Source organism: Nyctibius grandis, chromosome 6, assembly GCF_013368605.1.
Source record: "Nyctibius grandis isolate bNycGra1 chromosome 6, bNycGra1.pri, whole genome shotgun sequence".
Lineage (NCBI taxonomy): Eukaryota > Metazoa > Chordata > Aves > Nyctibiiformes > Nyctibiidae > Nyctibius > Nyctibius grandis.
This window is the reverse complement of record NC_090663.1, coordinates 9,651,211-9,658,048: the sequence shown is the minus strand read 5'-3', so window position 1 is coordinate 9,658,048 and position 6,838 is coordinate 9,651,211.

The window sequence follows — 6,838 nt, the reverse complement described above, 5'->3', positions numbered from 1 at the left end:
CAGCCAGCGCAGCGCTACCCGTGGCCACAGCACGCTGGGATGCAAATGGTGTTCTGTTTTTATTAATTTTTTAAGCTGGATATTTTTGTGTGCGTGCTCAGTGTGCGTGCACGCGTGCATGCATCTGTGTGTGCGCGTGCAACCGTATCTGTAATCACAACGTGACTGCAAAAAGCATACTGCTTGCTGCGAGATTAAATACTGCCACCGCCTTGGCAGCGATGCCGTTCTGTGTCACGGCCGTGCTTTTAGCAGGTGAGGAGATACCGCTGCTCAGTTAAGCTGTCATCTTCTCTGCAATTACCCCATGAGAAAAGGCGTAGGGACAAGATTACAGGGCTGCTAGGTCTTTTCCTCTGCGGAAAAGGCTCTGCAGAGATGAAGTCATTGAGAAGCTCTTTTTATGGAGACGCAGAGGTTTGGTCTGTTTCCTCGTGGGAGAGGAAAGGACGGGCTTTCCGCGCAGCATGCAGGTGTCAGGAGGGCGTACGCCTCTTCGTTGCTCCTGCGTTAGCTCTTCCTCTAGCTCTGGGAGTGCGCTGTGTCATCACAGGGGAGAGGCATAAAAAAAACCAGCCTAAAATTGTTAGCTTTTACTGCAGATTCTCCACTGCAATTCAGAGGATGAATCTCCTTCACACCCATCCTCTCTCTGCACAACTTGTACCCCCCCCCCGCATTGCAGCTGCTTTGTGTATCTTCCAAAAAGAGCAGGGTTTGGCCAGTAGAAACTCTACAACACATTGCTACCCAGAGCCTGGATCCTGTATTGTCTTGTGCAAAAACCAAACTCAGTTCAGAGTGAGTTTTACCAGATTAAAGCAGAAAAAAAAACGTCCCCATATATCCATGAGGACAGTTCTTCATCTGGTGTTTATAGAGCAGTTTCTAAGCTAAATACTAATTTCTTAGTGTAAGATCTGGAGTAGTAAAAAAATAATTAAAATCTAATACAACTTGCATTTAACTTAAAGAATTAAGACTTTTCCTGACCTTAAATGGTGTTATTTTTCTTGACATGGATGAGTACAGGTTCAGCTATACCACACGCAGCCTAACATTATTTTGTATTACAAAGTTACTTCTATTGATCTACAATAGTGAGATAAATACCTGTACTCTGAGCATCCTGCTATGCACTCTGCATAACCCATTCCAGGGGATGAACTTAAAAGCCAGAAGAAGAGAACTGGGAAAGGGGCAGAGGTGCAGTTGTGTGTGCGTGAGCTCGGCCTGCAGACCTGCTCCCGTTCCCAGCCCCGGGGTGTGTTTAGCTGCAGGACGTACTTCTGCTTTTCTTGGAAGGTGTTTACAGCAGTCTCTGCTACTGTGACAAGTGATTATTTCACCATTTTACCAACTTTATAGCAGACTGGTAATTAGCGGTGACATTTTTCATCCTCGCAGATCAGCCCCGTGGAAAAGAAACACATTTTTAAGAAGAACCACACCATCACAGCTTTTAATGAAGGAATATTAATTTTATACACTTCTATTTTGTGACGGTGTTGATAAACGAATGTGCAAAACAGATTACTCTCTCAGAAATCTGTTGTTTATTTTTGAACTACTAGAGGCCATTGGTTTTGTGTTTGGTAAGAGCCCGTAACAGTGTTGATATTTAATCCACTAACTTGCACTTTCCAAAATTGGTGGAAGGAGAATTGAATCCCTTTAGACACTCTTTAAGGAAGAGCTGTACTCCCTATAAGTACTAATGGGGCAAACACACTCAGAAATTAATTTCACCAGCAATGAAATGAGCCGATTTGCTAAACACACTGTTGTTAATTGGTAGCTGCAAAAGAAACATCCAAGCGTGTTGCGTAACTACCTAGAATTAAAACACAGGGGATACATGAAACAGAAAAGATCAGAAACCATTTGGTCACCTTGGCTGTTCTCTCTACCTGAAGCTTTGTAAATTAACCCCAGCAAAGGATTCCTGGGGAGGCATGTCCAGACTCGCCCGTTGGCAAAGCAGAGTGAAGGCACTCCAGTTTCCAAATTTCTTCCTTCCATTTTGCACAAGAGGCACAAAATGTGGTTACACATGATTTCTGTCATTGAAAGGGATTGTGCGAGATGGATTTTTAAGCGATGAAATTTTGGTGCACGTGAAGCAGTGACAGAGAGCCTTCTGCTGTCTACCGGTCGAATGGTTACCTAAAGGTGTTAGTGAGTGGGTTCTGTGCCAGAGCCATTGAGTCCCAGAGCCAAAGGAACGGTTCATGGTCTGTGAGATGTATTATACTGTACAGATTCATTTGTACGCACGTACATGGTGCTCGCTACGTTCTGTAGCACACAGAGTATTGTGTTGTATCATTATCTCATCATAATATAAATACAAATTTTTATACTTTTTTTTGTTGTGGTTTTCATTTTTTAAAATTTTTCATCATTTTTTTTTTGTGTATACAGTTTCTTCTCTTTGCAAATCTTTTCATATAGGCTTAATGACTATTTCATAAGGAGCTCACTGAGTTTTAGCAATTCAAATTAATAGCATGGTACAAAGGTTGGAGTGCTATTAAACTAAAGTTCTTTTACATATGTTGGCCCAGTGCAGCCCCAATAGTCATTAATGTTATTTGTCTCTAACTGTGGGTGCTGTATAAATTTCCACTATTACATTTCTGAAGACAAACCAACCTGTAAAACAAAGTGCAAATTCAAATGCATTAGTGTCTGTCCTAATTATACTTGAAATCATTCCAGCTCTGTACAGGGTAGGAAAAAAAAAAGGTGTTAAAAGGCAGCTTACAAGTTCTGCACACGTATTTTGCCGAATATGAAAGTCATATCACCTGTAATGTACAGCCAGACAAAAATGAGCCTTTTAGTTTGCTACTAGGAGAGATGAGAGGAGGGACAGAGCTGAAAAGCTTTTGCAAACTGCATCATTATACTCTCAGCTGTAGTGTGTGAGAGCCACTGGTTTTTGTTTCAGTTTGTCAAGCGTGTTGCACTTCACTACAGCGATGTCTTAAAAATATAGAAATAGTAGTTTTAAGCTGAAATCATGGCAAGTAGCTTGTCGATATGTTTATGTTTGATTCAAGTAAGCTGAGCCGCTGAATCAGTAAAAATATTAATGCGAAAAGCATAGTAAACTATTTTTTATCAAAGTTTTCTTTGAAATTACCACTATCACAGAATAAGCATAAAATACAACCCAACACATCACTAGCTTATTGTGAATTTACCTCCAACAGGAAAAAAAGCTATAATAAACATTTAGCAGTGCTATATTTTGGGACAGCAACAACTTTCTTAGCACAAGAAAGAATTGCATGGGTTAACAGAATTATGACAAATGTTATGGCACTATTTTTGTAAACCCTGTACAGTTTATGGCCTGTACAGTTTCTTTCCTGACATTTGTAATGTCTTATGATTTGTTTATAAGAAAAGTAAGTTTCCTCATTTTGCTAATGATGGATGTTTCAAATTTAATCCGAAAAGCCCAGAAGCTTGCCTTGCCTATCAAGATGAAAATGTTTTGTCAAAGCCTATTTAAATGGAAAAGAGCCTTAAATTATAATTAAATTCATGATGATATAACCATCAGCTACCTCTAAAAGAGGTAGTTTAAAGGGGTTTCAATGGCAAAGTTCTCAGTTATTATTATTTTAGAAACTCTGAATTACTCAGGGTTTTTCAGGACTGTGGCACTGCAAGAAAGGTATGATTATGGTGTGGCAGACAGAGGAGGAGTGGAGGGCTGGCATTACTGCTGCCCGAGGAGCTGGGTTTGGAAGAGCAGTGATTGCTGCTGGTAGGAGGCTGATTCCCTTTTGCCCACTATGATTTTACACTCCCCAGGCTGAGGAGGCAGCTCTGTACAACCCCCCCGAACGCTTGCTCTCCTGTCTCACTGCTGTGCAAAAGAACCACTGGGGAGGAGCTGGCTGGAGTTTGATGGGAGAAAGGGAGCAGAGCAAGGAAGCAGGAGGGATGGGGCTGGTACTCCACGGTCCCTGCCGAGGCCCCTGCTGAGTCCTGGTGTACGTTCCCACACAAAGGTTTGGTTTCTTATGAACAAAATCTGTCTGCAGACAGCCCAGCTGATCAGCCCCACTTGGGGTTTTAATCCAAAATAGGGTCAGAAGAGTAAATAAATGGTTTTACAGAAAAAAAATGCCGTTGTGCATCCTATGTCTAAATACATTAGTAGTGTTAGTCCAAACATGTAGGCGCTTCTTTTTTCTTTATGGCATTGAATCCAACAAAGTTGAAGAAAACTAATCACTTTGACCTGCTTTTCTGGGAATACAAGGTCTCAGAATGAAATCTACCGTTCCTCTGGAGAGGAGATACATATGCTTGGGCGAGAAAGCAAGCTGGTGCCAAATTCCTGTCTTCTGACTCTGTTATAATAAAAGTTCACATGGCACTTCAAAAGCTGCCCTTAATTCAGAATATAAATTTGCTTAAAGCAATTAATTACCTTTTAGGACAGGGTATTTCCAAAGAGGGGTTGGTAATGCAGCAATCTGCAGCAGGGACCTCTAACATTCTGCTGCTGCTCTGAGCAGATGTGCAGTATGATGCAAAATGAAAAAGTTCTACACTCTTACAGTTCACCAGCTAAACACTTATTTCCATGTCTTCTCTCTTGTTTTTTTGTTGGTTTTTTTTTCACAAACCAAAACAAAAACCTAAAGCAGTAATAAGCAAATCTTATAAGAGTTTTTCATGTGACAGATGTATCCCAGTGGGAGGGTTTACACCAGCCAGCTGCAATGCCTATATGATGGCAACCGCATCCCTCGCCTGTTTTTTATAGCCTCGCCCAATGGGTAACCGATAGCTTCTCTCCGAGGTATCAGGCACAAACGCAACATGGCATTGATGGAATAGTGCAAAGCTTTCAGACATCCTTCCAGAAATGTCTATGTCTTAATTTGCTGGAATCCACCATAAAATGGCTTGTAAAGGCAATATCCTATCTAAGCAACCTCTCCGGTTCTCGGACACAGATGCAGAACAACTTCTCCTAGAATGGAAAAAAAGGGTAAGTTAAGCCTTTAATTATGTTTTGACTGAGCACAATCAAGAAAAAAATGAATCAGAGAAAAAAAATCTTGACCCAGAAGGAGCTGCAAAAGCAAACACCTGGGGCTGTGGCTGGGTGGGGAAAGGGGCTGTAAGAAACTCCGAAGATAGGTTTGTAACATGTTTGTAGGGGAAGGCTGTTGTTTAATCTCTGCCCTAAAAGCTGATTGATGGTCTAACATGAAAATTTGTTTCACATTAGAGGCTTGTTCTTTCAGAATGAGAAGTTTAAGTGCACAATGTTCTGACTTAAAATATTTCAATTCTAGCCTGAATTCCTATGCCAGTGGGGATTGTGAGATCATGCTGTCTGTCAACTCCTCTTTCGTCCATCTGTTCCCCTCCTCCTTTCCTTGATAACTTTTGAACCTTCAGGCTAATTTTCACCAAATTTGACAAAGCGGAGATAGGATGGAGGCTGCAATGATAACCCGTGGTGAAAACTTCCAGGAAAATTCCATGTCTGGGTAGAAAGAGAACTAAATTATTTCCTGCACTGACTGTGCCCGAAGGCTGGCCCAATTGAGCTCTGCACTGCTTTGAGAGGTGGCTACTTGCCAGCACATACATAGCTCCAAACCAGCTACAGAACGAGCATATAGTCCTGCTTGCCCAGCTGAACAGATGGGGACGCAGTTTTTGCGAAAGGCCACGAGGGAGGTGGGACATCGTATGCGTGTGAGGCTGGAAAAAAGAGAGAGGAACCAGCCACAGAGAGAACTGAAGGCATTAGTTGTAGCAATGCAGGTGATGATAGGCAATTTGATAGACAAAAGATAGACTTCAGTCGCAGAGCTGAATTGCTCACAGAACAGCAGAGTAAAAAACTTAGAAAGTTTTCTAAGTGTTTAAAATTTGCTTTTACTTGGGCATTTTTTTCATAAGTAACATCAGTATTTATGAAATTTTAAAAAAACAATACGGTGAAACACAAGCCTCCAAACTACTACTGTAGGACAAGTTGATTTTAGTGCAAGTAACTGACTGAACTGAAATGGCATCGTCTTATGAAATAAGCTAGTGAATGCTTTTGTTCCTTCCCCTTCGGGAAGATGCAATGCATTTTATCTGCAAGACAATTTGAAAACTTCAGCTAGCCTCAACTGCAGCTGCATATCAGGCTGTAATCTGATGGGGCGGAATTCAACGCTACAGCTCTTTTTACCCATGAGAACTCACCGCCAGGTCAGGGTTTAATTTAAAAGTGCCTTGCACAGACCACATTATACCAGAAATCAACATACTGCACTTTGCAGGCAATACAGGTGCTGATTTTGATCTAGAAAACCTCATGCAAGTTAGTCTTAGCTGTGCTGAGCTGCGAGATTGCTCATTTCCCTGGTTGATTCGTTTCAACAATTGCATTAAGTGAGATTAGAGAAGCTGCACATTTAGGACATGTAGTGGGAGGGCTCAGCCACCCACATACAGACTGGGCCAATGTCTCATCAGGGTGAAATGTGGAGATAACATTTCTGGATGTAATAAATGATTTCTTTTTAGAATAACTGGCCTTAGAAACCACAAGGAAAAAAACCCCACGCCATTCTGAATTTAGTCTTCAGCAGTGCAGAGGATCTAATTCGAGAGCTATTAGTGGGTGAGCTGCTCCATAGTAGCAACCACAGTATAATTAAGCTTAACACTGTCAGGAAAGAGAGCAAGACAAATAAAGCAAAGTGATACTCAATTTTAAGAAAACGACCTATGCAAAAATGGGCAAAAATGCCAGAAAACCCTAAATGAGCACTTCAAAAGAAGTCTACAAACACCCAGA